Raw genomic sequence first — 9,586 nt, 5'->3', positions numbered from 1 at the left:
AGTTTTCAGGTGTTTTGGGGTGTATGAGTGATTCAGACACATCATATATGACATTTAGAAGTTGTGGGAAGCATCACTTTATTCAGAACTTGCAAGGTTTGGAGGTTGAGTTTTCTACCTCACTTTGAAACACATGACTTGTAATTCAAGAAAGAAGAGAGAAAACCTATAATTGTGAGGTTTTGGTGTGAATTGAAGAGTGATTTGAACCTCTATTTATAGGCCAAAGAGTCTGAACTCAGAGCTTTGCAACTTGATCAAAGTTTGATGATTTGGCTTAAGAGATAAAAAGGAATCTTTTACATTTAATGCAAAATGGTTAAAGTGACCAAACCATGGTTAAAACTCAAGCTTCTTATCCTCTTCCATTCTGATCTCAAATCAGAGAAAATATCTTCAATTATTGCCTCTTTGCATCATTGCTTGGATTATAGGTCATGTAGTCTTGAAACTTAGTGAAAAATGGTGAAAATTCAAGTGAAAATGATCACTAAATGCATAATTCAAAACCATAGCTACACTCCATATTTTTTCATGCTCTTGGACATTTTGGAAAGCTCATGTTGCATACTTCAAAACCCTAGTTGAAAGTTTCTTCAAGACCTTTAAGGAAATGGGTGAAAAAGATCCATGAACTTTGAGAAAAATGAAGTTTTAAGTGAAGTTTTCATAAGATGCCAACTTTGAAGCTCCATATCTCTTAAATGGTTGATCTTATGGAAAAAAATTATATGTGTCAAAGTTGTTTATTGGATCAAAATCTACAACTTTCATGTTGGAAGTTTTTTTCAGTTTGTAGGTGAATTTTTGAGAAATTCCCTTTCAAAGTTTGGAAAAAACCATTGAAAAACACTTAGAAATTTTTCTAAGTATGAAAAGTCAAACTTTGACTTTTTGATTCTTGATTGATTTTCTTGATTTTTCTTGATCAAATGACTTCATATATCATATATTGATGATTCAAAACTTCAAAAGTCATGGTTGACCAAAATTCCCCAGAAATCAATGGTGATCTTGTACAGTTGACTTTTTCAGACGAATCGCGTTTCTGGAGATTTCAAATGAAACATGCTATCCTCACCATATGAATGGTATGAATGGATCACATTGAAGCATTAGAGGATATTGAGCCATGTTTTGAGTTGTGGCACCATGTCCTGATTAAAAAGTCAGTTGTTCAGTGAATTAGGTCAAAAACCCTAATTGTCGACCTGATGAGATTGATGACTGTAGGTCTTGAATTGAGATGCAATTTCCATTGGATATTGTCATAGGGATTATTTGAGAATGATTGAAACTTTTGATTGACTTCCTGGGGGTTTTTAGGGTTTCCCAAATGTGATCCCTGATTTCAGTCCCTGATAGTTCAAAACCCTGATCTGAGGATTTGTCTGATCAATCTTTGTGTAGGAGATGTTATGAGCCAATGGATTAGGTCAAAATGATGCACTTGAGGTCTTGATATCATGTCCCAAGCCATTAGGTCAATCTCTGAGCAAAAGTCAGGAGTATGCTATCTTCAGTCAAAACCCTAATCTGGTTGATTCAGAGTCTCTGAGCTTGTTGAGAATGAATCTCTGAGGACCAAATGTTGATTGTTGATGAAGATGATTCATTTGAGATGAAGGGAGAACAAAACCCTAATTGAGTGTTATTTGCACTGATGAGTGATTTCCTGATTAAATCCTGCTGAGTCACAAGTAGCAAACACAAGCTATGCAATTTGTTAGAGATGCAAATGATGCATATGCAAATGATATGAGGTGGTATCTTAGGTCAAAAATTGGGGTATGACAGATGCCCCTATTTAAGTTTCTTCAACCTGAGACATGAAGATTGAAAATCTTCGTTTTGATAGGATGGAAGAGACTTAAATATCAGAAGACGCGAATTTTGGACCTAAGATACCAAAATTGCGAATGATGCAAGGATATCTTTACCGAGGGAATATCAAGAACTGACTCCGCTGGGGAAAAGAGATCGGGAAGGATATCTTAATCCATTTTAGGAAGAGAATCCGTTTTTCTTTTCGGGAAAGCAAGTGTATGCTTCACCGGGGAATGATAGCTTTGTAAGAAAAAGCTTACCTATCGACATTATCGACTATCAACATAGGGATAGACTTGTTTAATAATGCGAAGGTGAAAGGTATGAAACTGTGTTACCGACTATCAGCATGGTGACAGACTTGACAAGGTAAAAAGAGCTTCAAAAGTTTGGTTAATATTACCGACTATCAGCCCGGTGATAGACATGTTTAATAATATAACCAAAACAAAAGGTTACCGACTACCCGCCTTGTGATAGTGGTTTTGAAGACATGATCAATTATCAGCCAAGTGATAAAATGATTCTGGAGACTTTGCTAGGGAAATTACTGGTTATTCAGCCTTGTGAACAGTAATAAGGCCCTGATCGTCAAATGGTCTTCATGATTGATTTCCTTGAGAGGAAAAAAACTTTTGAAAGAGACATAAGCTGCTCAGATGACGAAGCTATTGCTTATTGTCTATTTTTTTCACGACTCTGTTTGAGGAATCGGAATTTGAATTTTTGGTAAAGACAAGGTTCTAACCAAGAATGAATTGGAAAGAGACAGTCAAACAAGACTTTGTACCCAATGAGGAGTGAACTCAAACTGGGGATTTTCTCCTTTGTTTTTGAGAGGAGAAACTGAAGCAACCTTCTTCCACGAGGAATGATCTCAGTGGGGAACTGGAGAAAGAAGATTTTATTTCTGCTTATGGGTGACAACCTACTTGGAGAGATGACACGCCCGTATCTGTTTCTTTTTCTTTTCTTTTTTTCCTTCTTTTTTCCCCCTTTTTTTTTCTTCTTCTTTTTGAGGATAAATATATCCTAAACAAGCGATTATTGAAAAAAATGCAAGAATGCATAAATGATGCAAATATGTATGAATGATGAATGTCATGAATGTAGCATGCATGCTGACGAGACTGACAAACAATGAAGTATATACTGGAGAAGGACCGACGTCGCAATACAACCAGATACTTGGCAAATGTTTTTCAACACGGTGTAGATAACACAGGTGATGAATGGTGTTGCGTGCTTTAAACTTCTCTGGGGAAGATAAGCATCTTTTCTTATTGAGATGGAAGAACCTTTTCACTGGAGATAGAAAATCTTCGTTACTGGGGATAAAAGACCTTCTTCATTGGGGATAGAAGAGCTTCTTCACTGGGGATAGAAGAGCTTCTTTACCTCGAGGGATAATTGCTTCAAGAATTCTTTTCTGGGACAAGAATACCGTTGTCTCAACAATTTTTCAGGGAGAATCCTTTTGTTCATCCTATGGAGACGACTGCTGATGTTCCTTCCGTTGTTCACAACTCAAAGGAAAATTTCGCTTTTATTTTGAAAAAGAAAAGTGAAGTAAATTCATTTAAAACTTATTTTTCTTTTTTTGTTTCAAAAGTGAATAACACAATTAAAGCGTCATTTTGAAAGCTAAAAGAAATTAGAGATTGCAAACAAAGGGCACAAGGCTCAAATTTATTTAAGAGGATGGTAATCAGCTAAAGGCGTGATTCCATGGAGTATTTACAAAAGTTGGAAATGGTAATTATGCGAAAAAGGCTACATTGAAAGCAATAACCACTATTCCCCCCAACAACTTTGAGTTCCAACTGTGCTTGTCGCTTCAGATTGGCGATGATTTGATTGAAAATCCTCTGATGAAGTACAGACTCTTCAGGTGACGAAGTACAGACTGATGCAGTTACTTTGTCATAAATCCCTAATTTTTGCCTAGATTGCCCTTTCAGGTTTTCAATCTACCAGGATGAATTTTTTTTCTGTTTATTGTCTCTAATTTTTGCCTGGACCGCCCTTTCGGGTTTTCAGTCCACCGAGACGCTCATTTTTGCCTAAGTCGCCCTTTGCGGGTTTTCGACTTACCGAGCTGTTCTTTTGTATTTTTTTTAGACAAAGTATTTCTTGACTGCATCAGCATTCACAGGATGTGGGAGTTCATCACCATCCATGGTTGCAAGAATCATGGCGCCGCCAGAAAATGTTCTTTTGACAACATACGGGCCTTCGTAATTAGGAGACCATTTGCCCCTAGAATCTGGTTGAAAAGACAAGATCTTTTTAAGCACGAGGTCACCTTCTTGAAATTCACGAGGTCGAACCTTTTTGTTGAAGGCGTGTTTCCAATAGCAGGTCCCTCATAATTTTTGGCCATTCTGCTTCAAGTGAATGAAGAAGCCTGTTGATTTATGGAACTTTTTAATCTACCTTGGATAGATAGTAGAATTCGTGAATGTATTTAAGCATGTATATATCTTGATTCGATAAAGTGAATTAATAGTCCATGACTTTTAATTATTCCCATGACATAAATATAGTCTCTTCGTTTTCTATGCACATTGCATGCCAGTGGAAATTATTATGTGAAGGGAACTAAAGTCTGAATGCTTTCAAGTGATATCTAAGCTAGCGTGACAAAAGATTATACTAGTTCTACAATCAAGGTGATGAGTGGTTAGTAAGGATTTTGTTAGTCTTCACTTGCTAAGTTTACACAGATTAAATTTTTGTTTAAATATCATTAAAAATAATCATTAAAAATAATAACGTAAAATGAATAATTGGGCAAGTGGGACAAATGGCAAACTCACATCAGTTCTTACATTTTGACAACTTGCTAAAAGAAAAAAGTTTTTATTTAAAAAATTATTTAATTAAAGAAAAAATAAACAGAATAATTGTATTCTTTATATTTTGTTTTTAAAATAATTATTTCATTAATTCCTGAGTAATAATAAAAACTATAATCACTATATATATAAAAACTCAATAGTCACGTTGAAAAATTCAATAAACACCATTTATTATCCCTATTTATTTTCCATTTACAATTTAAATGTTGTACGTTTTCAATGTGACTATTGAGTTTTATAAATTTTATCATTATCTCACAATTAATTTTCTTTTTATATGCTCTCCATCTCACAAATTATTTTCATTTCCTATTCTCTCTCTCAAATTCACTGACCAATTAATTTTCATTTCATATTCTCTCTCTCTCAAAATAACATAAAAAGAAACGAAGAAAAAAGAGGGAAGATCGAAACAATGCAAAACTCTGACGCGATTCACGCTGGTAACTGCTTGTAGAACAACAAAAACGACACGACTCACGACGAGAACCACCACACCGACGGAATCGAACCACCGCAAACCCGCCTCCTCCGACATCCACGAACAGCCTCACGCTGCAACTCCCTCAGTGTTGTTACCGTACCTCCGCGCGGAACCGTCCAAGTAGCCTTCCGTCTCCGCCTTAGCACCTTGCACCACCATGTTGCTCTTTCGTCCTTCACCCGGTAATCGTGTGCTCCCTCCTTTTGCTTTTCTATTTCATATGTTGGGTTTTGGATGTTTGTTTTGGTGATTTCTGAAAATAGTTGAGAAGAAGAAGTTTGGATAAAGAGTGAAGGTCGAGAAAGAGGAGAGGGGAAGTGAAATTTACGTTTTTCATTTTGTAAAGTCCTTAAATGCTATTGTGATTTTGTTTCTTTTCTATCTGTATGTTAAGTGTTTGGTTGTAGATCTATGATGTTAAATCTAACTTTTAACTTACTTATATTTGATTTGAAGCAGTGCCCAACAAAAGCTTTGGCTCATTGATGATGGAAGACTATCAAAAAGTGATGGTTGATCGTCGGGGTGAGGAAGAACAATTCACTTTAAGTTAGCAATTGAAGTAGCTACTTTGTCAAAAGCTATGCGTTTAGTATGTACACATTGTATTGATGGATTATGTGGTTTATGATTCAAAAATTGATGCTTCTTCTTTTGTTTGTCAAGCTGTGTATGAAGGTTTAATGAAGTTTTATGGATGGATTTTCAATGGAAATTGAGAGTAGAAACAAAAGATGTGATTGTTACATGGTTGATGATTTTGGAGTTTGGTTCATGAAGGTTTTTACGCACAGGTAGTGTGGAGTTTGGTTATGGAAAATGTTTTCGGTTTCTATGTGGCTTTTAGAAATCACCAATCGGTGAGCTAAAAATATATGTCAATTTGCATTTTGGTTGATTTTTCCCCATTGATCGGTTGATCCTATCTGGATCCCACAAATTCAAAAGCTAAATCAATACAATATGTTATCTATTAATGGAATAAAGTTTTGTTTGGCAGGATATGATGACTATTTATTCGACTGGAAGATTTTAAAATATCAAGAGGTATAACAGAGAAAAAAAGAATTTATTGTGAGTGTATTCTTTTCATGTAGGTTAACCTGATTGTTATGCAATTAAAATAAGAAAAATAAGGATGATATCATGTCAATGGAAACTTATGTGTATTTTGGTAAGTTGACTTAGAGAAACGTATTCATTACAATCTGAAGTTATTTTTCTTAACCTCGTTACAAGTATCGCTAGCAGAAAGTAATGTCTCTTTTGCTATTTCTGTAGACATTTTGTGGTTTCTATTCCTAATTTGTTTTTTAATACTTGCCACATGGAGAAAATCAGAGTTTTGATCTATCTGTAAAAAAAGAAGTGATCATTGAAGTTCAAGCTAACTCTAATTGTTGCTGACTTTCTTTGAATTTTAGTGTTTTGGATGCTTACTTCTGATGTTCAGAATCACAAGGTATTTTTGAGGAGTCCGTACTGGAATATTTTTTTCATTTATTGGTTAGGAACATGTGTTGTATGTCATGTTATTTTAATTTATTTCTATAATACTACATTCAATAAATGTGTATGTTCCAATCTACATCATATAGTTGATGAAGCCACAGTATCAGTTGATACAACTACAAAAGAAGAGGCAAATGGTTAGAAATAGTTTGAAAAGGTATAACAATTGATTGTAACCACATATGTTGGTGTCCATGTTTCTTTCTCGAAAGAAGGATCACTTATATTTGTCATGGTTTTGATTAGGCGGTGGTTGAAAGTTTTCTACTAAGTGGCAAAGATCAGTTGGCAATAGTTAAGTTGATGATACATAGATGCGGGTTCACACTTGACATTCATCGACAAAGTCTGATTTTTTTTATTTCTTTTAGCTTTACTATAATGACATTTGAATTGACGCATGATTAATTAATTTCATGTATTTGTGTTGTGTTTTTGTTATAAGTTATGTAGCATCAAAACTTCTAATAGAAGTTGTGTGCGACATTGATGATGACACTGATATATGAAGTTACATTCCATTTTGTACATTTTTAAAAATCATTATTGGTGTTTATGTATCAATGTCGTTTTGAGTGTTCGTGTTAGCTTTTGTTCTTTCTACAGAGTTTATATGTTTGTTCATTTAATGAATGAGAATCAGTGAGTTTATAGCAATATGAAAGATTATGACATTTTCTATTAGTCTTTGAGTAATGCTTCAGTTTTTTTATCTTGCTATTGTATTTTTTTTCAACTACCACTTTCATATTTTTGTGCTTAGAGCAAGATTATAGAGAGAAACATGATATTCAGGGGCGGAGCCAAGGCCCAGCTAGCCCTGGAAGGCGCCCGGGCTCAACCCCTATTTTATTTGTACTCCCACCAATTTAATAGTCGATTTTTAGACAAAATCATGGGCAAAATTAGTAAAAATAGAATGTGAAAATTAAAAGAGATAAATAATCAATGGTATAAAGTTTTTGCCCAAGCTGCATAAAATTCCTGGCTCCGCCGCTGACGATATTTATCATTTGTAGTGGTGTCAATCGAGTATTGTAGAAAAATATAGGTTGTTCAAATATTCATAGTCAAGATCTCATTTATTTTGTGTTGTTTTTTATTTATTTTTTGTTAATTATTTTCTATTGAATCCTCTTGGAATAAGAGAAAATAATTTTAAGAAATGAATTATAAAATATATTTTTACATAAGAAATTTTGTCCCGAGCCTTGCACGGGTATACACACTAGTATAATATCATTTGAACTAAATTATCTAAAATGACATAAAAAATATTTAATTTGTTTCAACTAAAATTATAAATAGCAAAAAAAAATTTATAAATTTGTGAAAAAATAACAGTTACGAAAGAAATATGAACTTATAAATTCAAAATATGAGCTTCAATTTCTCAAACTAAGGCTCTGTTTGGTAAAACTAGCTGGTAGCTAATGACTGATAGTTGGTAGCTGGTAGCTGATGACTGTTAGCTGATAAGCTAATTTGAGTGTTTGGTAAATTAGTTGTTACAAGTACAACTAGCTGATAAATACAAAATGATACTAAAGAACTTTATTATTAAGAAATTTGTGATTTATTTATCTTATCATATTATATTATAAAATTCATTTTTATTTGATAAAAATATATATATTAATACAAACTTACAATATAATTTTAATATATGCGAAAAATTTAAGAAACATGAAAATATTTTAAATTTATATCTAAATTATATAAATAAATTTAACAAAATACATGAAATTTGAATTCAGTTAAATTAATCAAAATCAATGATAAAAATAATTTTATTATTTAATATCATACGATAAAAATACAACAAATTTTTTAATTTTCTTCAACTCGATTAATCTCATTGATTATTCAATTACTTTTCACTAACTTGAGAAATATCAACACTATTTTAAAATTTATTGTATAATTTAGATGTTATTAAAAACATTAAACATTGAATCATAATATATATCGAAGGGTAAAAGCTAATACTACATTGAAGAGTAAAAATAAATTATTGTTAAAATAATAAGGGCATAAATGAAAGAAAATGTCACAAGCTAAAAGCTACAAGCTCAAAAGCTACTTCAATTAGCTTTTAAACAAAGAAGACAAAAGCTAGTAAAAAAGTTAAAAGCTAAAAACAGTTACCAAACAGAACTTTTTTATTTATATAAGCTGGAAAGCTAAAAGCTCTTTTTATGGCCTTACCAAACAGACTCTTAGTCTAAAATATATATAAAATGAAAGAGAAAGACTACTTATTTTACTAAAATATCAAAATATTACAATTCAGGATTGTATTGATTTCAATGTTTTAAAAAGAGGACCAAATCAGTCATTTCAACCGATTAGACAGAGACCGAGTGGTGAATTCGGTGTGATTAGTCTTATAAAATTGCAAATGAGTCAAAATCAGAGTAAAACCAAATTAAACTATCCAAAACTATTTGAACTAAAGAATCAGAGCGAATTTCATAAAACCATCTAATTTAAAGAAATTCTTGTCATTGATCAATTTAAAAGAATTATGAATGGAGAGTTGTGCAAAGCAAAATTATACTTTCAAGTATACATTTTTTATGAAGTTTCTGATCTAAGAATGTACGATGATGGCAACTATCAATTATAGTGATCAAAGCAAGTGTTTTGAGAATATTTTAATGTTTATGATCCTTAGTGATCAATTGAGTAGATGTGTCTGTAATAGACCTTTTCATATCGTCGATTAAATATATCAACTCTCGGATTCAACAATATGTAGAGAAAGACACAACATAGTATGATTGGTGTTTCTCTTTAAGGATAAAATGAGTGTTTTATAAAAAAGGGTGCAAATAAGGACAAACAAGAGTGCATCATACAAGTCCAAAATAAGTATGATGAAAATGGGACAACCAATTGA

General features: G+C 32.7%; 1 long non-coding RNA gene across 4 annotated transcripts; it reads left to right on the top strand.

Moving 5' to 3' along the window:
• The first annotated feature begins 4,999 nt into the window (after positions 1-4,999).
• LOC131630052 (uncharacterized) lies at positions 5,000-7,648 on the top strand. 4 transcript variants are annotated; one of them, XR_009292200.1, is made up of 5 exons: positions 5,000-5,354; positions 5,632-5,697; positions 5,839-5,966; positions 6,173-6,841; positions 6,931-7,648. It is a non-coding gene; the product is annotated as an uncharacterized LOC131630052 (long non-coding RNA). The 4 variants fall into 4 exon arrangements; XR_009292199.1 differs by having other exon boundaries at positions 5,632-5,966; XR_009292197.1 differs by having other exon boundaries at positions 5,000-5,966; positions 6,173-6,634; positions 6,771-6,841.
• The last annotated feature ends 1,938 nt before the right edge of the window (positions 7,649-9,586 follow it).

This window comes from Vicia villosa, unplaced genomic scaffold, assembly GCF_029867415.1.
Source record: "Vicia villosa cultivar HV-30 ecotype Madison, WI unplaced genomic scaffold, Vvil1.0 ctg.000637F_1_1, whole genome shotgun sequence".
Taxonomy (NCBI): Eukaryota; Viridiplantae; Streptophyta; class Magnoliopsida; order Fabales; family Fabaceae; genus Vicia; species Vicia villosa.
This window is presented reverse-complemented; position numbering and strand designations above follow the sequence as displayed.